A 22,295-nucleotide genomic window follows, 5' to 3' on the forward strand; every position below is an offset into this window, starting at 1 on the left:
GAATTTCTTGTTTTTTTTTTCTAAGTTTCAAGTTTTTTAAATATTAAAGATGTTTATTTTCTGTCCTGTAGGTGGTTTGCAAATATTTCCTCCCAGTTGTAGCTTGTTTTTCCATCTTCTCAACAGGGTCTTTCATGGGGCATGCATTTTAAATTTTGATGAAGTGTAACTTATCAATATTTTCTTTTACAGATCATGAGATACCATGCTTAATATTTGTTGAAATGTCACCCATACTTCACTTAATTGTCTTTGTAAATTTGCCAAAATCCAATTGTGCATACTTGTGTGGGTCTATTTCTAGTTTTTCTGCTCCTCCTTTGATCTCTGTGTCTATCCATTTTCAATACCACACCATCTTGATTGCTGCAGATACCTAGTATTACTAAAATTAGGTAGTTTCCTCTCACACTTTTTTTAAACAATTGTTCTAGGTATTCTAGTATATTTTAATTTCCATGTCAAGTTTAGAATATGTTTATATATTGAAGAAAAAAAAAACAACTTTGCTGGGATTCTAATAGTCATTGTGCCCATCTGAAATATCAGTCTGGGGGACAATTGGCATATTAACTATATCAAGTCTCCCAAATCATGAGCACAATATGTGTCTTCCTTTATTAACTTTTTTGGTGATTTTTCTGCATACAAATTCTGTACATGTTTTGTTAGATTTACATCTGAGTATTTAATGTCCTTTGAAACAATTTTAAATGGTAAAGTATTTTAAATATCGGTTTCCAAATGTTCATTTTTAGTACATGGAAACACAACTGATTCTTGCATGTTTTTATTATGTCCTGTGACTTTGTTGAATTAGATTATTACTTCTAGATTGTGAGTCCCTCATGATTTTCTATATCAATTGATGTGATCAGTAGCTTATCAGTTTGGTTGATAATATTGATTGATTTTGAATATTAAAGAATCTTGCATTTCTGGAATAAATCACACCTGGTCAGGGAGTATAATTATTGTATATAATATATTTATTTTCTTTTATATGTTCTAAAGAAAAAAGTGTTTTTGAAAAAACATCCTTCAATACAAAAGTTTTCTTAATATTATTTATTACTTAGGAATCTTTAATGTATTTGTTTTAATCAATGAAGTCTTGCTTTCAATATTATTTGTATGAATACAATTTACTAAGCTTCTCAAAAAGTAGCTAGATATCCTATGTGTTGACATATATTTTAAAAGTTCGAATACCTTTTATCTATAGTATTTAAAAATGCTCTGTGTGATCCATCCATACGTCTTTTTGTATTAAATTTAAATAAAAATATGTGATTCCGTATTTAAACTCTTCCTTCTTTAAAGGATTATTAAAATAATTTCCATTTTCTGAGTGTGAGAATGTTTGCTTGCATTTATCAATTAATGATGATGATGATATTTAAATAGTATTCCAATGATTTTTTTCTTTTTTTTTTTTTTTTTTTGGTAACACATTTAGTAAGAGATGCCTAGCTTATGTGTTAGTTAACAGACTCTCCATGTAGGTCAATGGCTAAAACATTGAAAAAGATTTAGATTATTTTGTTTTAATTATTTTGCTTTTAATATGCAGGCCTATTTGCCAGCAACAAAGGGGTAGTTACTATTGGTAACATAAAATTGGTAGTTCCAATTTATAACATGAGGAAAGCAATGCCCCAAAAAGCTAATTAATTTTCTATTTTATGATGAAATTTGTAACTAAACCCATGTTTGCCAAACTCACTTTCTACTTCCTTTATTAAAAGAAAAGTATTATAATTCAACTTGTTATAGCACAATTATAACATTTCCTTAGTGTCTCAGAATGATGTAATCATTTTAGGTTGTTGTATTAGTAATGTATTGCCATAATATTGCTCCGTGAAAAGGCACCACAAAACTGGGTATTTTAAGCAATAATTCACTGTTCTTGATATGTTAAAAATTAGCCTGTGGGAAGGGGTTCTTACTGTAGCTGCTGGTCTCCCTTAAGCACTGCCAATGAAGCTAGGTGGCTTTGCCTCTGGGAGTCCTATGGTTCTTGGCTGGGTTACCTCAGCTCTCTTCCAGGTGGTATTTATCCTACAGCTACACAGTACTGGCTTACTTTCATGAATAAGACAAAGGTCTAGGAGAAAGTGTATAAAATCCTGTTGAGGCTTAGTTTCAGAAATAACACTGACAAAAAAGTCATCTGGCTATTTCAGATTCAAGGAGTGAAGATATAGACTCTGCTCTTTGATAAGGGAATCTGAAAAGATATACTTAAAATGAATGAATATAGAAATGTGTAGAGAATTTGGGCAATATTCAATCATAGCTGACATAATTATGAGGCAGGGAAACTGAAGGAACCCCATGAGTGAAAAAAAGCTTTTTGTTTGTTTGTTTTTGTTTTGTTGCTTCCTATCCAGTTTCTATTCTTCCTAGGGCTTGCACTCCAACCCCACTCTACACATGCTTTGAAATACAAATAACATGTTTTCCTTGTAAGGAACCAAGAGATAATGGTATCTTTGGAGGCTTCCAGCACTATACAGAACATCTAAGGTGTGACCAGGCAGGGTCTTCATAAAAGTTCTCTAAGACCACTGACTCCAACCACCTTGACACCAAATCCCCTGGTTTCAGGGAATTAGTGACTTATGAAGGACACCTGGACCCTCTCCTTATTCTGCCCAATTCCTGGATGCCTAAGAGGACATGTGCACCAGACCACAATTGCCAGTAAAAACCCCAGACCTCAAGCAAGACAGACTCATGCTATTTTCCTTTCCAAGTCTCTTGGATGCTCTCTCCTTATCCATCTCTCTCTCTCCCTCTGTCTCTCCATATATAAAGATGTATATATATATATATATATATATATACACACACACACACACATATACATACATATATACATGTATATATACATATATATGTATGTATATGTGTGTGTATATATATGCATATATGTATATGTATGTAAATCTCTGTGAGATTTACAAACTGCTGGTTCACGTTTGATTTCTATCTTGCTTGAAGCCAAGGACTTCTGGCTAGTTCTTCAGGACCCCCTCTGGGTCCTCAGACCGGCCTGCCTGCATCAATTATACCATATCTCAAGTTATTTATTTCCAAATTTCATTTCACACTTAAAATTTAGAGTCATATGCACTCTTGTTACATAATTAGTCACACTTTTTATCAAAAGCTAAAACGAAGAAAACAGTAAATGTTTTATGACTTTATTTTTATGAATCAGAGAATTGTATAACTTTGTATTTTACTGGAGAAATTGGAATATTTCCATCTATGATTTTTGTGGACTCTTTACCACCACCACCACCACCACCATCATCATTTTTCTACCCATAATGTACAGGGAAGTCATTTGTTATTTCCCCTAAGAAAATTAACTTTTATCAAGTATCATCAAACATATTTTACCATTATTAATTCTGCTGATCTTTAAGCTGTACCAAAGAGAAATAAGACAAAAGAGCCTAGGCATCAGGGACTTCCAAATCTATGTTTGAACCTCAACTTCTTATAGTGTTTTTGTTTTTGTTTTTATGTTTATTTATTTATTTATGTAGAGTGTATGGGAGGGGCAGAGAGAGAGGATGAGAGAGAATCACAAGCAGGCTCTGCTCTGTCAGCACAGAGACCCATGCAGGGCTTGATTCCATGAACCTTGAGATGATGACCTGAGTCCTGATGTCCAACCAACTGAGCCACCCAGGTACCCCTCTTATACTGGTTTTGATATTGGTAAAGCATTTTTCTGCTTGAGGGTTTTTTTTTAATGTAGGCTCCATGCCCAGCACAAAGCTCAACAAGAGACTTGAACTTAAGACCCTGAGATCAAGACCTGAACTGAGATCAAGAGTTCAACCCTTAACCAACAGAGCCACCCAGGTGCCCCTCTCTGTGAGATTTACAAACTGAAGCAATTCTCAATTTTCTGTTTATAATTTTTAAGCGTTGAAATTTAAATATAGGTTCTCCTAATACACAATCTTTGAATACATGCTCTCTGCAGTATTTGAGTTGCATTTATTACTTGTGATTTTTTTGCTTGTTTTCCAATCTGTACTGCACTGCTGGGAAAACTTTGATTCTTTCTTGAATCTACTGAGAATTATGGCAGTTCAAATACTGAGAATGACCTGAAAAGAATTCTCATCTCCAATTGTATTAACAGCTCGCCACTTTTACTGATTAACTGTACATTGCCCAGTATGTGCCAGCTACTTAAGAATTTATATAAATGATCATTTTTTTTCCTGTTTTTGTGATGCAAAAGGATGACTTAAACTTGGATTGCTGACATCCATTTCAAAGACAATTATGTTGAAAAGCACATTACCAGCCACCGGGCTAGATAGAATCAGACCACTCCCCTCTGCCTGAGTTTCTTTTGTTTTAGAAAATATGGTTGATTTCAATTACTCATCTTTGGGAGCACTTGTCTTTTCTGTTTCCTTCACTTTAAATCACCACTTTTATGTTTTAAATCTTATGATGTTCTTATGTTTTAAATACACCAATAAAGAATGAGCCTGTGAAATCAGAGGCCCCTACCCTTGACCCCAATAAAAACAGAAACCCTGTGCATGAGCTTTCTTGCTTTCTTTCTCTCTATCCCCCCCACCACCAGAGAGCCTCAGGTGTATTGTGTAATTTCCAGGTCTTGTAGCTAATAAACATTTAGTTTTTCAAAGTTTCCTGATGGCTGTTGCTGAAGGGCATCTTGCAAGCAAGCACAGTAGGAACCCCAAGAGTCAGTCCAGTGGTTCTAACATTGGTTCGGAAAGAGATGTCTGTAGGAAGCTCAACGTAAGCCAGGTGAATGCTTTCAGGCATTTCTAGCTGGTAGCAGTACCGTCAATAGGCCAAAACCAGCACAAAACAGTTGTGTGCATTGGGAATTATATGTGTCTCCTAGAATAAATTATTTCAATAACATCAGCAGATAAAGGTTGGTATTTTTCTCCCGTAAAGGAATTACAAAGTGGGGAGACTATCATAGCTGTTATGGAAGGTCTGTGGTATCAACATTCCAGTTTCCTGTTGCACACGCATCATTTTAAGTGTGTTATTCTACTGTCAAGCTCATCTTATGTTCATGTGTTTTCCTGTGCAGCTTCAGTCATCATCTCTATGCTTCAAACAAAAACAGAAATAAGACAGCTTTTGAAAATGGTCATGAAGAAAAGAAGTCATCTTTATTTAAAGGACTTTCTTGGAAAACCAACCCAGTAATTTTTCTTATATCCAATTGAGCTTACCAATCTTCAAATAAAACTAAGAAATGAGGCAAACATCTGGCAATAAGTCATTCAGAGTTCTGATTCTAGAGAAGTTAGGGGAAAAATGGGTGTTGGATAAGTACTTTGTGCTTCAAATACCAATTAACCATACTGTGTTCAGTATGATCCTATTGAACCCATGTGAGAGATCCTAGTGAGAGTAAATATGTTTGTATGTCAAAATGACACACAACACAACTTTCAATTGTGACTGGGAAGTGGGCATTAAATTAGACTAGTGTGTAAGTGGTATTAATTGAGTAGTAGGGTAGTACAAAAACTACATAACCACAGGAAGCATTTCCAAATCCATCTGATTCAATTCAATGAAAATTAAAGTCTAAATCATTTTCATTCTACCCCTAGAGAAGTCTGTCATGAGTGAAACAAAGATGGGAGGTGAACATTTGAGCAGAACAGAGGTTATAAGCAGTGTAATAACAGGAAAGAAAAAGGAAGTTCAACTGGTTCTCTAGATAATATAACTGAAATGTGGCTAGGCACTGAGAATTAGCAGATATTTGGGGAAATAACAAAAGGAACAAGAACTAATCTTCAAATATTTGCCCTTAGGAAATTTCTGACATGTTCATATACATATATATGAAGCTTACTTCTTCTGAATAAGAAATAATTTCACACACACACACACACACACACACACACACACACACATACACACAGTCACACAAATCTCATATCATTTTAACACATCTATGATAAAATGTAGTTGTTGAGTAGATCAGCTTTGTCTTGGATTGTTAGTAAAAGTTGAAGATTCTCGATTGCTGACATTTTCAAAGTGAAAACTAGTAAATATGTCTTGTACCAGACAGAAGCTCTATCCAGCTTGGTATTATGATCTGCTAACCCATAGTGAGCATACACACTGAGCAGTGAAACCAAGAACTGAATTTGCTCTTAATTACCTGTCTGTTTTATTTATTCTTCTAAGAGAGATCAAGTCTGGAAGCTCCCTATAGGTCTTTTCTTTAATCATTAAGCATTTCAAGGAGCAGTTGGTTTATATTAAAAGTTCAATAGGGCATAACTATTTCTCCTCATCTTCTGAAGTGAAATAATTCACTCTTGTTCAGGTGTTATATGAGACACCATTTCATTTGAAGAGGCAGAGGAAATTAATGAGTTTGAAGGCAATTGAGCTACATTTTCAAATAGTAAAAGCAATGAAGTAGACATATATTGTTTATTTTCTACTCTAAAGGCCATATAATTGTACTAGACATTGGTCTATAAGGAAATAAAACCATGTTGCAGCAACTTTCAGGTCAACAAACATTCAGACCACCAAAATATTGAAGGCGGAACTTGGCTGCACCCAGAATTCAAAGATAGGAAGTAGGAAAAACTAACACCTTGGATTTCAAAATAGCTTAATGAAAATGATAAAGCTAAAGTGTAAATAATTTATTTTTAATTTAAAAAAAAGTAGAAGAGGGGCACCTGGGTGGCTCAGTCAGCAGAGCATCCAACTTCAGATCAGGTCATGATCTCACGGTTTGTGAGTTTGAGCCCTGCATCAGGCTCACTGCTGTCAGCACAGAGCCTACTTCAGATCCTTTGTCTCCCTCTCTCTCTGCCCCTCCCCTGCTCATGCTCTGTCTCTGTCTCTAAAAAATAAACATTAAAAAAAGTAGAAGAGAACAAAAAAAATTTCAGAAGTCACTTTGAAAGGCATTATCTATGTAGCATATACCCAGCGAGAATCTTAACCTAGAGGTAGGCAATATTTGGTTTTCCCAGAGCAAGAATAATGAAATCTTCATTCAATTAAACTTAACTAAAAGTAGTCATTCTCTAAATATGTGTTGTTTATTAAAATATTTTTAATTGAGGAAAAAAGAACACAACAAAATGTCTCAAAGATCTAACTAAAGGTCTTTGAAGGTGAGTTTTAAGTTTCTAACATTGACTAATCATGATTAATTATACTAATGAATAGATATTTTTCCAAAAAAGAAATACAGATGGCCAACAAACACATGAAAAGATGTTCAATGTCACTAATCACCAGGGAAATGCAAATCAAAACTGCAATGAGTTTTCATCTGTCAGAATGGCTAAAAAATAATAATAATAAAAATACAAAAAATAACAAGTGTTGGGGAGGATGTGGAGAAGAAGGAATCATTGTGCAATGTTGGTGAAAATGTAGACTGATAAGGCCACTGTGGAAACAGTATGGAGGTTCCTCAAAAAATTATAAACAAAAATATCATACGAACTCCACTACTAGGTATTCACTGAAAGAATACAAAAACACTAATTTAGAAAGCTACATGCATCCTTATATTTATTGCAGCACTGTTTTACAATAACCAAGCAACCTAAGTAACCTAAGGGTCCATGAGGGAATAATGGAGATGTGATACACACACACACACACACACACACACACACACACACACACACTGGAATATTACAGGGGCGCCTGGGTGGCTCAGTCAGTTAAGTGTCGGACTTTGGCTCAGGGCATGATCACCCACAGTTTGTGAGTTTGAGCCCCACTTTGAGCTCTGTGCTGACAGCTTGGAGCCTGGAGCCTGCTTCAGATTCTGTGTCTCCCTTTCTCTCTGCCGTCCCCTGCTCATGCTGTGTCTCCCTCCGCCCCCGCCCCCAAACATAAATAAACATTAAAAAAATTCAAAATTCAAAATAGAGTATTATGCAGCCATAAAAATGATGAGGTCTTGCCATTTGTAACAATATGGATGGACATAGAAGGTATTATGCTAAGTAAAATAGGTAAGACTGAGAAAAACAAATACAATAATTCACTCATATGTGTAATCTAAAAAAATGTAAAAACAAACAAAAAGCAGAATCACCTCTAAAAATCTAGAAAACAAATATGATATTTGCCAGAGGGAGGTAGGGAGATGGGAAAAAAGGGTGCAAGGGAATAGGAGATATAGACTTCCAGTTATGAAATAAATAAGTCATGGGAATAAAAGGTACAGCATAGAGAATATAGTCAATAATATTGTAATAGTGTCATATAGCGACAGGTGGCAGTTACACTTGCAGTGAACACAGCATAACACATAGAGATGTTGAATCATTGTGTTGCACAGCTGAAACTATTGTAACAGTGTATGTCAACTGTACTCAAATAAAACATTTTTAAATACACAATTATTATACTGATTTGCAGAATGTATTTAATAATTTCTACTATATAAAGTTGAAAAAGTTCCCCAAATACATAACTCTTTAATGTTGTCATACTGAGTTTGTGTGTATATTTGTATTGTGTGTGTGTGTGTGTGTGTGTGTGTGTGTGTTTCCAAATTCTTCTAAAATTCTTTAGTAACTATAGTTTTCAAGAAGTTCTGGGAACAATTTTTTGTGATCTCAGAAGGTTTTTACAGTATTTCTTTGTTTAAATTGTCATGATACAAAAGAAGTTTTGTAACTAATTTATGATTAAATTATTTTTCTTAAAACTCTTAAAATGGGTTTTATATTAGTAACTTTTTTGGTTTGTTTCTTTAATTAATAAACTATCTCTAAAGTACTTTACATTTACAGAACAACTGAGTGGAAAGTATAGAGAGTTCATATATACCCCCCATATTACCCCATTCTCCAGTTTCCCCTATTATTAACATCTTGCTTTTGTGTGGAACATTTGTTACAATAGAAGGGCCAATATTGATATATGATTATTTACTACTGTCGATAGTTTTCATTAGAGTTCACTCTGTGTTGTGCATTCTAACTGTTTGAACAAATATATAGGATCATATGTCCACTAATTTGAGTATCATACAGAATAATTTCTGTCCAAAAAAATCCTTTTGCTTCTTCCTTTCTCTGAACTATTAGAAACCACTGATCTTTTCACAGTCCTCATTGTTTTGCCTTTTACCAGAATATCAAATAGTTCAAATCTTTAGTAAATTTTGAGGAAAAAAAAAAACAACTAAAGTTGAAAAGTGGTAAAGAGACTTAATCTTTGTGTCGGTAAATCTTTGTGTCTTTAGTAAATTTTGAGGAAAAAAAAAACACCTAAAGTAGAAAAGTGGCAAAGAGACTTAATCTCTGTGCCAATATTATTCTGTTAATGATTGGTTAAGATAACTTTTGTGTCTGATTCAATCACAGAATATTAACAGCCTTGTTTGAGTACTGCTGTATTTGAGTGTTGTGTTTTGAGTATCACTATGTTTGTGTGTGTGTGTGTGTGCATGTGTGTGTGTGTATATACACAGACATATATAATGTGACTTTATATTTATGTTGATTATATATAATCATACATATTTAAATTATATATAAACAAATATAAATAACAAATATATATAAATAAATAAACATATATAATTATGTATTTACATATTTTAAATGTATTTTAAGACATTATATAAGTATATACAACATTCTATATTCTTTATATATTAAAAAATGTGATGATATCTTTCATTAAAACCTGGAATTTATTGATTCAATTATGTAAAATAGCATATCCATTGCAATGCACATGAATTACAGTGTTAAACATATAGAGATCTGTTGCTATTATATTATAGTTAAATCTCTACTCTTTGATTATTTACTTATCTGTAAAATGGCATCAGTGGACTAGAGGATTCCTGACCCTTCATCCATATTTCAAATTTCAGGATTTTATTTCTTTCCCATTTATCCTTTTTTTTTCTCATGCAATATGTGATAAAAAGAGTGAAACTCTAATAATTTTTTTTGTATTGCTATGTCTAAAGGTAGCTTTGTCTATGATTTAAATTGTTTTGTTTATTTATTTATTTTGAGAGAAAGAGTGCACACAAAAGGGGGGGAGGGACAGAGAGAGAGGGACAGAGAATCCCAAGCAGGGTCCATGTTGTCAGCAGAGAGTCTAATGTGGAGCTTGATCCCATGAACCATGGGATTATGACCTGAGGAAAAACCAAGAGTCGGACACTTAATAGACTGGGCTACCCAGGTGCCCTCTATGATTTTTAAGTCTTAGATCAAAGTTACTTCAGAGTATTTAGTAGAGAGAGCCCATTCTTGCATGTCTGAAAGAATACAAGTTATAAAATTCATGAAAAATTTTAGTTACCTTCGGAAATTGTCTTAGTTTATCTATGAGTAAATATCAACCTTTATATTGCACTTGTATCTTAGTGTGCACTTTTTTAAAGTATTATTTTTCCAAAATAAGACATTTATCCATTTTAACCGATAATGAAATTTTAAAATAACCAACAGCAGAAACAAATCAGAATAACAAAAGGCAGAAATCTGAAAATGAATATTTCTACATTTTTTTGTGTATTATATGACAATTTTCATTTATATTTACCCTTAGGAGCTTTTCTTTTTTTGAATGTTTATAGCTAATTTTTTCTATACTCTACCATCTGTTTAATCAAGGATACAGGCAAGAAGAGGTTTATTCTCAGTAAGGTGGATGAGGTGTGTCCTATTGAATTATTATTTACTTAGTAAATAACTGTATAACACACATTATCAGCTTATAAAAGAAAATAGAAATGCTGGCTTATGATGCGTTTTTGGCTTTCATATACTTAAAATTTCAGTCAATGAATCTGTGGATTCTACAACACCCCTAACCACCATCACCCCCCAAAAAAATCTCATCCTATAGCTCTGGGGTCGAACTCAGGCAGTCAGTATGGTTGACAAAGGAATTTTGAAAGATACACTTAAGGCAGGAATCAGAAAATCTGGAGCTTTAGTCACATTTTTCTTAGGCTAGATGTGTGCTATCTCATTAAATCTCTCAACGTCTCTAATTCTATTTTACGTATAAGATGAAAAGGATTTGCTAATCAGTCTTAAAGTCCATTAAGCATTTTTTTAATGAATCTCTAATGTTAGCATCTCAAGGATATTAGGGAAATGGAAGAAAAGAACATAGATTTGGGGGAGAAAATATTGCTGAGTAAAAGCTTATAAAATGTCAGCTATTGTTTTAAATGTTTTACATTAGTTAATCCGCTTTATTGTTACAAAAATCTAAAATGAAAGAAAAGGTTATTTTTTCCACATTGTACAAATAAAACAACTAAAGAAGAAATAAATTAATTAATGTAACCAAAGAGATACAACTATTGAAGGAGACAGCCAAGATTTTAACCCAGCTGTCTGAATCAAGAACTGTACCTTACACTCTAAAATACCGCACACATCAAATGTTCAGTGCAGATTTCTTATCTTTATTGTTAATGCTTATAGCATTAACTTCTGCCATTTCAGCGATCAACTTAGTACTTTGAGATGTATGGAATCTGAAGTCTGACAACTTTATCCTAGATTTGCTCAAGAAATTTTAACAAAGTCTGCTCTAATCAGACCTATATACCATATAAAAGTATTCTCAAAACATAATCTACAGCCTGCATTAGTATAAATTTGAGTGTGTTAAAATGCAGATTTTTGGGACACAACCTACACACACTGAATAATTATTGAGAAACAAAGTCAAGAAATGAATAATTTAACCATCACGATTATCACTGCTGTAGGCGAAGTGAAGAATTCCTCATTTTCATTGTTTATTTCAGGCAATCATAATAATTTCAAATACCAAGATCCCAAGATATAAATAAAAAAATGCAGTCATCCAGCCGAGCAGGCAATCAGAGAGCCATCCAACCATCCATTCATTCAAAAAAACCTACATTGACTTTTTACTACGTGACAGATGTTACACTAGTAGCTGGAGAGAGGGGTTTAGCCTCTGTGGAGATTACTCTAATATGATAAACAAACAAACAAACAAACAAACAAAGAAGGAACCAAGCCAAACCTTTCTGAAAGTATTTTGGTGGAAAGATGTAGTGGAAAAGAGAACAGTCCTTCATTATTAAACATCTATTCTTCTAATATTTCAGTGCCTGATGTGCCAAGTTCTGAATGGAGTACAAAATGATTTTTACCAATTACTTTAAATGAGGTGAATTGTTTGACTCTCGTTGTTGCAGAAAGCAAAACAATCACAAGATTTCAATCCTGAATTTGCCATATATTAATGTAAGATCTGAGACCAGTCAGTTTTATCTGTAATACAGATGTAGTTGAACATTTTCTATCTACATCAAAGACTTGTTATACTATGCAATCGAAGAACTACTTATGAATAGATATAGAAAATAGGATAGCCTAAAGACATTTTGTTAGCATTATCGATAATGGTTATTAATAAAATACATTTCTCACATTACAAAGAACTTAGGTAAAACATGTTTCTTATGCTCAGATTTCTAAGGCCCAGAATATAAGAAAATAAGGGGAATCTATTTTGAAGCAGTGCTTTCCAAAATATTATATATATTTCTACTGCTATTATCTTGCTACAAAGGTCTACATTTGTATAGTTAATGCAGTTCAATGTATTAATAAAATTAAAAATAGTTAATGTGTTTCATGATGCATATCTTTCCTTGACTTGATATAGTTGTGGTAATAATTTTCTCTTACCATGTTAAATCTAAAGTCAATATTAATCTAAACTGAAGTGAGGGGCGCCTGGGTGGCTCAGTCGGTTAAGCGGCCGACTTCGGCTCAGGTCATGATCTCACGGTCCGTGAGTTCGAGCCCCGCGTCAGGCTCTGTGCTGACAGCTCTGAGCCTGGAGCCTGTTTCGGATTCTGTGTCTCCCTCTCTCTGACCCTCCCGCGTTCATGCTCTGTCTCCCTCTGTCTCAAAAATAAATAAACGTTAAAAAAAATAAAAAAAAAATCTAAACTGAGATGAGAGTCTTATAACAATAAAGGTGGCTAATGTCAAGGGTAGTACTTACAGCATCCATTTTGAATGTGGCAATTTTAGTTATACTAGCTAAATCTCTGCTTGGTGTAAGTGGTTAAAAACAAAGGGAAATGGACAGCCAGCATGGTACTATATGAACAAATTTAAAATGAAAAGAAACTGTAAACAAGTGTTTAAAATGAATACTTAGAAAAATAAACATTCTGATCTATTTTAACAGTCACACCTCACTGTAGCCATGGCAATAAACTCCTCTATGTTATTGAGCAGCTTGAAATTCAGAATTAAACAGAGAATAGAACAAGTGCAAAAGAATGCTCTGTAAATCTATCAGGAGTCAAACCTTGGCACTGCTTGTATGGGCAATCATCAAAGAACAGTGTCTTCAAATATAAATTGGGGCAACATTGTACTGCTGCTTTTATTTATAGATGAAACTCTTCTCAACTGTGTTCCCTGAGCTCTTTGCCTTATCCTGAACTTGTTTCACGTTCTTTTCCCTGGTGAAGTTCTGTATGATTTGGCTTTGTGAGAGTTTTCCTCTTTCCTTGCGTTGAACCCGCCGAATGTAATGTAGCACAGAGTTGTAGACTGATGAGGCCTCACACCAGGGAGGGTAGTTATCTATGGGTATCCCTTAGAGCAAACCATAAGAAAAAATAATAGGTCATACTTTCCATCCTGATATATAAAGATTGTCAATTGTCAATCTTAATTTCATATTACTTTCCATTCTTCCAGAAATCTTAGTTTTTAGTTTTGTGTTTTTATTTTCCATTCATCATAATCACTATGAAAATATCTTATTATGTAGTATCCTAATACATAGTGGGTTTTGTCATTTTATGTTGGTAACATTTTATGTTAAGATGAGTTGACCTTTGGAAGATTTTTTTCCCCTATCATTTCTTAAATAATGGTAAATAACTTAGAAGCAAAATGTAGTGCTCATTAGGCAGTATCTATTAGCAGACTGGTAAAAATAGACAAATTCCAGGATTATTTGCCATCTCCAATTAATCAATCCCCAAGAGTAACTTCACTCTTTTCTCATGGACTGTGAGCTTTGGGCAGTTTATCAAGTGGAGCTCTCATGGTCCCAATTCTATTTCTCACTGTTTTTTTTCTCAGCTTATCAGTCAGGCGTGATAGTTCCTCCAGGTGCTCTTGTAAGTCTAACAGATCACCATCATCACTGTCATTTATTGACTGCCAGATAAATACTTTGCAGAGCATGGTGTAAACTGCTTCTCTGGGAAATCTACCTCCACATATAAATACATCTTTCTTTTCTAAAGTGACACTCCACTATGTGCTACTAAGCAACAGCTCTCTCTCTGACAGATCTAGTGTTCTTTTACTTTTTTCATGGGTCATGTAACCAAGACTTGGGACAAACTTTTATGCTTTTTGATTGAAAGACGCTTTTAAGGACACAGAATTTGAGACTCCACAAACTGAAAAAAATCACCTAGTCAACAAAAGTAATACATTACCTAAATTTTTAGTAGAAAAGTGTGGGCAACAGTGAGACCATGCAAATCTCAGTTATTATGGAGTGAACTTACTAAACCTATTTTCCATATTGTGACCTTGCATGTGCTCAATGTCAATATCATCTGTTCCCTCCAGGGAGTGCGCAAATAGCACTGTTGTTTTGCTGCTTGGCAAGATTTATTCCCTCCTGTGCTAGTTAGCAACGTACAACCAGACTCTGCTATATTGGTTCTGGTGTTTTCTGAAGTTGACCTGGAAAAATTAGTTTTATTTATATTTGATTGTTACGATGATTATCATAGAATCAATACAGATCTAGCTATATGAACACTATTTCTTCTCTCAACTGGAGTCCTTAACTAAAATAATAAAATAAAATAAAAATAAAACAGAACAAAAGTTTCAGAAATATTTTGCAGAAAAAAACAAGGAGTTAGCCAATCAGTGGACTTAATTAAGAAATATTACCTGAGCAGATCTGAATATTTGAAAAAGGATGTCAGATAAAACTTATGGATTTGTGCACCACGACAAAGTAATAGATAGGCCAGGTCAGTTTGCACTGAATACCAGCTTAAGTAAGTATCTAAAAACTTCAAATAAAAATAGATCTGACTTTCTATAGAGGAAAATAAAATTACCTTAAAAAGTTAAAATCCATAGCTAAGAGTAGGACAATCTATACTGTCTTCTATTGACCATGCTTTTGTGTAATTTCAAGTTCTCTGAAGACAAAAATTATCATTTGGTCTATATTTCACATCTCCATGTGGGTATGGAATATTTGAACTTTTGATAATTTCCCAGGGAATATAATGTATATTTTATGCACTAATTGATAAGTTATTTGATTTTATTAATTTTTATAAATCTCTCATTCCAATCACCCTTCAATTCTATAATGCCATATTGTTCTAGTTTTTACCTATGATCTTAATATTTCTTCTTTATCTCTTTCATTTGTTCCTTTGCCAGTTTAGGTTCCCATCCCTACATTAAACACTTATGTAAATTTGGTCGAGTAGCGGATATGGTTGGGACTCCACATCCCCTCAACATTCAGGGTATCTATCCATGCCTGCAGCTTTATTCTGCAGCACCTGCAACACTGGCCCTGAGGATGATCTCTGGCCACAGGGGTGTTCTCCAGCAGCAGCATGAGGCATGTCAGAAAAGCCAGACAATCAACATTCTTAGAAACAGTCCTCAACAAATGACAGGTAGGTATGGTGGACACATAACCCAGCTTCCTTGTCCTTTGGGAGGATAGGGGCAGGGTGTACCAATTCTGAGGCATATTATAGCCTACCCTGGTAATATGTTCATTAGCCCAGACTATATTGACTTCTTTTCCTTTCCTCCTCTGTATCACCTCCTTACCAGTGCTTCATGAGATCACCTTCCAAATAAACTATTTGCACTCAAATATATTTACTCAACCTCTGCTTCTTGGGTTACTCAAACCAAAGCTATATTATTTGAATTCCTTCATGTTCAATTTACTTACCACAGAAAATATTGAACTGCAGGATTTTTGTGAGCATACTGAAATAAATTATGTGAAGCATTTTACATAATAACTATTTTGAGCACAAAAATACTATTTCCTTTCTTTTCTTTCACCACAAATAATATCAGCTTACTTCAAATCATCTAGGTATCAATTCAAATACAAATTCAAATACAATCAAAATCAAATTCAAATACAAATGATGGCATTTTCATGATTTCTCCCATGCTGGAACGTTCTCAAAAAGCATAGGCTGGTAGACTGTCGACCAAATGTGGCCTACAGACATGGTCAGTTTAGTTGTCACAGTAAAGGTTAGCCCAGCATTATAAGCTATAATTTTGTACCAACATTTAAGATGAGGGAATTTTATGATGAAAAGGCCAGACTCCTGGCTTACCTTGAAAAACAAACAAACAAACAAACAAACAAACAAACAAATGACAGAAGATAGAGAAACTTGAGGCTGGATTTGTATATTGCCACAGTCAGCGAGCATTAATAGATAATCACTTCCTTTGGATAGAGCATATGCTGTGCTATTATCTTTTTAGCAATAATAGTGTATATCAATTATTACTCATAGTAACATTTACATTATTTTCCTTAAGAAAAGTTCGGAATAAAGTGAAATGTTTCCTGCCATTGTGTCTGTATCCAAGGAGAGAAAGCAAAGAAAAACAGACTGATAATGTTATTTTTCGAACAAACGTGTCAAGTTTGTTAATTTATGGAAGTGAAAGTGAATTATATGTTTCTAATTTGCTAACTACACCCTACCTCCTTCAGTTATGCTTGCAAGTTTATGAACCAAAGTCTGAAGAGGGAAATTCCAGACTTCTCATCCTTATAGTAACAGACTGCACATATAGGAATCTGTACATCTTAATCCACTGCTCTTAAGTAGCTTTTCTACAATTAGAAAAGTATACTTGTTCATCCTTCTTTTGTAAATATACTTCTCAGAAGTGATGATATACCTATCTGTATGCATTTCCCTCCATCACATTCTTTTTTTCAAGCTTATAATCAACTAATCCAATCAAAGCAACAAAGTTTTATGGTGCTTCCTCCCTTTTATACTTGTGTTCGCTATATTATTTAAGATTAGTTAACATTAGTTAAGAGTTTGAAGCATTGTAAACATGAGATCCCTAAAACACAGTGGCTTAAAGATGCTAAAATCTAGTTCTCACATGTACTAGCCTCAAAGTAAGTAGTCTGAATAGGCTGGACATCTTTACAAAGTCACTCAATGATGCAGTTCCTTCAGTGTTGTTCCTCTATCATTTACTAAGATTTTTGTTTTCATCTTCATGGTCACATCACAGTTTCCAACATCTAAGTTACTGGAAGAGAAAAGACTATAGAGGAACCCATACCCATGGTGGGTTAATGCTGAGAGTGACTTATTGAACTTCTGTTTATATTTCATTGACAAGAAGTTAGTAATGTGACTGCACCTTCCTGAAAGAAGGACCTAAAGTGTACTTTCAATATGGGTGTCTGTATGGTCAGCTACAGTTCTGTCCTATAGAGAAGGAGTAGAAAGATTTTGATGTTAACCTAGTTCTCTCTACCATTGTCACATTATTTCTCATACCAGGTGTGTTCCTCCTGTTCCTTTCTTTCTCTAACTCTAACCTATTTTTCATGATCCAATTTGAATAATACCTGCCCCTTAAGTCTCCCTAGTTGGATTTGCTTGCATTTATTTGACCTTAGATTGTGATTATTGGCCCCATCATCTGATAAATAAATGTGTTGAGAACTTACAATGTGCCCAAATATGTCAATTCCTGAGAATAAAAAGATAAAGCAGAGATCCAAGGTTTAATATCAAGGGATTACAATTCAATCTACACATTTGAAATTGTTATAATTTTTCATTAACTTCTTATGGGTTCATGACTTATTTCAACAAATTAAGTACTTTGCTTTTAAAGAAAGTAAAACACCACCTGCTGCATTATTTTACCCTTATCTGGCACAAAGTCTTACAGTAGAGCTAAATATTTTTATTTAAATGTAGGTTTTTATTTAAATGTAGGTGTTATCAATGCCACTTTCTGTTTCCAAAAGCAAATCATGAAACTAACTCAGATTCTGGGTGTGGAGGGAGAACACCCACCTCCTGATGGAAAGATCCATGAAATCACATTACAAGTGCCATGGACCTAGGGAGGAGTGGAAATTACGGCTATCTTTTCATTCTATTGGATAGGACACTAAAGCAATATTTTTAGGATGTATTCAATATTTTAGTGCTATACCTATTTATTCATGCATATATTCAACAAATATTAGTGAGTCTTTGTTACATTCCAAACAATATTCTTGCCTAGTAAACGAATTGTCGGTAAACTGCAAACATTTTTCTGTCAAAGCTATAAATAATAAAGGGAAATTCAGACAAATTTGCTTACCTAAAATTTTAAACATCTGTGTTACACAACTTCTGATGCCTCTCAGGGAGATCCTTGCCTCCTGATATTCATTCCCTTCTCTAGCAGTGTGTATAATCTCTTCTCTAGCAGTGTGAGCTGGCCCTAGTGACTTGCTTCAAAGGAATAGTAATGGCAAAAATAATGTCATGTCACCTTTGAGATTAGGTTACAAAAAGACTCTGGCTTTGCCTTGCCCACCATCTCTTGCTTTCTCACTTGCATACTCAAAGGGAAGCCATCACCAAGTGAGGTGCCCCATGGAGAGAACCCCAAGTCATAGATGGCCTCTAGTCAGCAGCCAGTGTAAAATGGAAGTCTTCTATCCAACAATGTGGGTAGAACTGAATATTGCTAACAACCTTGCCAAAGAGTATAGAAGTGGGTCCTCTCTGAGTTTTTCCTGAAGATAAAACTGTGGCCCTAGCCATCACCTTGATTTGAGCCTTGTATGAGAACTTGGATCAGTGGACCAACTGAACTGTGTCCAGATTCCTGACCCAGAGAAACTGAGAGAATATTACTCTTTTTGTTTATCTGTTTTAAGCCACTAAGTTTTGAGGCAATATATTACCCAGAATTGGATAAACTAATACATCTATAAGGTATAACACATTATAAAAATGTAAGATTCAAGATACCATAACACATTTTTAAAACAGTGACTGACCAGAAGTAAATATTTGCAACACATATAACAAAAAAGTATTCACATATATAATAACACATTTTTGAATACTGCTAATTAATTCTTAAGGGATAATTAACAAAAGATAAACAAATTGACAAAGAAAGATATAAGAAGATATGTACACCAAGGATAATCCATAAAAGATAAAACCTGGATAAAGTGCTAGAGAACTGGACTTATACCATTCATTGCTCATTGCTCATGGGAATATATATAGTAATATCCTTTTGGAAGGTGATTTAGTCATATCTGTGTCATCCCTGATTTAAAATGCTGATTCTAAAACTGTAACTACAAAATATTGTGAAAGTTTACGTATAAATGGATATTCAGTACAGAATTATTTGTATAACAAAATATAGATAGCAGAATTCTTTGTATAACAAAATATAGAAAGACTAATTGTCCTTCCACTGATAAATGGTTTTAAATAAGTAAGGGCATATTTATATAGTGGAATGAATATTCTGTCACTATCAAATACTGACTTATAATGTGGATAGGTTATTGTGTGAAAAGAATCAGTTCCAGATATTTAATTCAAGGTAGTATGTGATGTGTCACAAGAAGAAAAAAAATGACACCGAAAAAAGTTTTTATTGCTAGTTGGAATACATTTTTTCTTAGGCACTTAGATAACACTGCATCTATAACATTTTTTTTTTCTGCCCTCTGAAACTCTTCATTATCTACATGGAGCAGGAGGACAGAAATATTAGTTGGAAAAGTGTTTCATGAAACAATAGTCTTACATCTTAATACGAATTTCTAAATATATTTTAAAAATCTTATTGAAAGCAATTCACGATAACATACGAACACTTTTTAAACAAAATTATTACCATGTAATAACCTTCTGATGAGATAAATTTCCTGCTATTTTATAAGTGGATAATTCTATACATGTAGTGACATTGAAAGCCCCTGTAGAAAACAGGCAAAGGATTTTTCATTTTGACAAAAGTAATTCTCTTCATTTATAATGGAAGAGAATCATCATTTTCTCAAAAGTTATAAAGATTTCCCACAAAGCATGTGTCCTCTCTATGTTCATTTACTTCCTGAGTGACACAGAAAATGGAAAATGAAGGTCTTATCTATGAATGTTAACATAAGCAGTTACTAAATAGTTATAGCAATCTAATACTAATTTTATCCATATGGAAAGAATAAAATGGACCATTTAAATAATTATATGTGTAATTCATTCTCATCTTACTTCAGTTGCAATAAGTGATTGGAAGTAGTCTGACAACAGGTAATACAAAAATAATTTCTGTCCATGAAACAGATTTTGTGACTTTTTTTCTTCAGAAACAGGTTTACCACTTTAATTACACTTTGCTAATGCATATTTTACAATTAATTTTAATCCTCCAAATACCTGTCAGCTGATAGGAGGAAACAAAGTCAAAAGTTCATATGGGGTTGCCATTTTTTTTTTAATTTTTTTTTCAACGTTTATTTATTTTTGGGACAGAGAGAGACAGAGCATGAACGGGGGAGGGGCAGAGAGAGAGGGAGACACAGAATTGGAAACAGGCTCCAGGCTCTGAGCCATCAGCCCAGAGCCTGACGCGGGGCTCGAACTCACAGACCACGAGATCGTGACCTGGCTGAAGTCGGACGCTTAACCGACTGCGCCACCCAGGCGCCCCGGTGTTGCCATTTTTAAATAGGAATAATTTTTAGTTTTCTCACATAACACTAAAAGTGGATGAATCACGTATAGAAAAATTGAGTCAACTTAGCCATGTAATTATTTATAAGGTGCATCTTTTTTTCTTTTAATAAGATGCACTTTAAAGAATGTGAAAAGATGCTACCCTTTTCCCACTCAAGGGACATACTGAAGAGAATGACTGGCAGTTTGGGGAATTAGTAGAAGACAGTATGGCTGAAGTGGTACAATGTGGAGACCAGGAGAGGTAAGGTAAGAGAGGTAATGGCTCCAGATCATAAATCACATTAGCGATCTTGGACTTTTCCTTTGAGTGAGATGGGAAGACATTGAAGGGTTCTGCACAGAGGAATGACGTAATCTGGCTTACAGTGGGGTCTCTGGAATTTGTGCTGTAAGAAACTATGTGGCAAGAGCAGAAGCAGGAAGACCAGGTAAGGGGTGTGAGAAATAGAATATATATAGGTCTTTGACCCTGATTCTCCATACAGAGTTCCCAAAACGCGTGTAATTTCCTAAGTGGGAAGAGTGATAGAAGCATCTTTTGTTTTAATGAGGTGACTCTGGATGGGCTGCTGGATAATCACCAGAGAGACTAACCTGGAATTAGAAACCTGGAATTTTCAACTCCACCCCTCTATTCTCCAGAAAGGGAAGAGGGGCTGGAAATGGAGTTAATTGATCATGCCTATATGAGGAAGCCCCCATAAAATGCCAATAGTGAGGGACTCCAGGTGGGCAAACACACTCACACCACAACTCCATAGGGTTGGAGGCTCCTGCACTCGGACCCTTCCAGAGTTCAACCTATGTATCACTTTATCTGGCTGTTCATTTGTATCTTTTATTATATTCTTTAATAAATTGGTAAATGTAAGTAAATATTCCCCTGAGTTCTGTGAGCTACTCCAGCAAAGTAATTGAACCTGAGGAAAGAGTTAGATAGAAGTACAGGTGATAACCTAGGTTTGCGACTGGATCCAAAGTAGGGGTGGGGATGTCAACAATGAGACCCCTTGATCCCCTGGGCTCAGGAATGACTCCTGAACTCAGGGAACATCTAGAAGATTCTGCCTGTCAGTTTTATCTTTTAGAAACTAACAAATTGCTGGAACAGGAAAATAAACATTTGAGGACCCAACACCTGCACAGATGAATCAGAAAGTTCAAGACAGTTACTTCAGTTTCCATATAATGTTAAAAACCCCTGTGAATGTCCCTCTTAGGCCCCAATAAAAGGATCCTGCTTATCCCTGTTGGGAAGTCACAGCTTTGAAACCTATTCCCTGTGATCTCCTTATTTGCTGCAAATAAAGATAACTTTGTGAAGCAACTCCACTTGGTACAGTCTCTGTCTATAACTCTCTAAAAAGCAGACCTGCTTTGGTCTAGCAACAGTTGGGAAGAGCCTTGAGGGGCTGAGTCCTTACTG

At 34.5% G+C, this 22,295-nt stretch overlaps 1 pseudogene; it reads right to left on the minus strand.

Annotated features, from left to right (window-relative positions):
* LOC124529113 (endophilin-A1-like) overlaps positions 1-14,276 on the minus strand; it is a 40,132-nt pseudogene extending 25,856 nt beyond the window's left edge.
* Positions 14,277-22,295: the final 8,019 nt, after the last annotated feature.

Source organism: Lynx rufus, unplaced genomic scaffold (assembly GCF_022079265.1).
Source record: "Lynx rufus isolate CCGP_SWC_20201006 ecotype Redwood Valley unplaced genomic scaffold, mLynRuf1.p SCAF_6, whole genome shotgun sequence".
Classification (NCBI taxonomy): domain Eukaryota; kingdom Metazoa; phylum Chordata; class Mammalia; order Carnivora; family Felidae; genus Lynx; species Lynx rufus.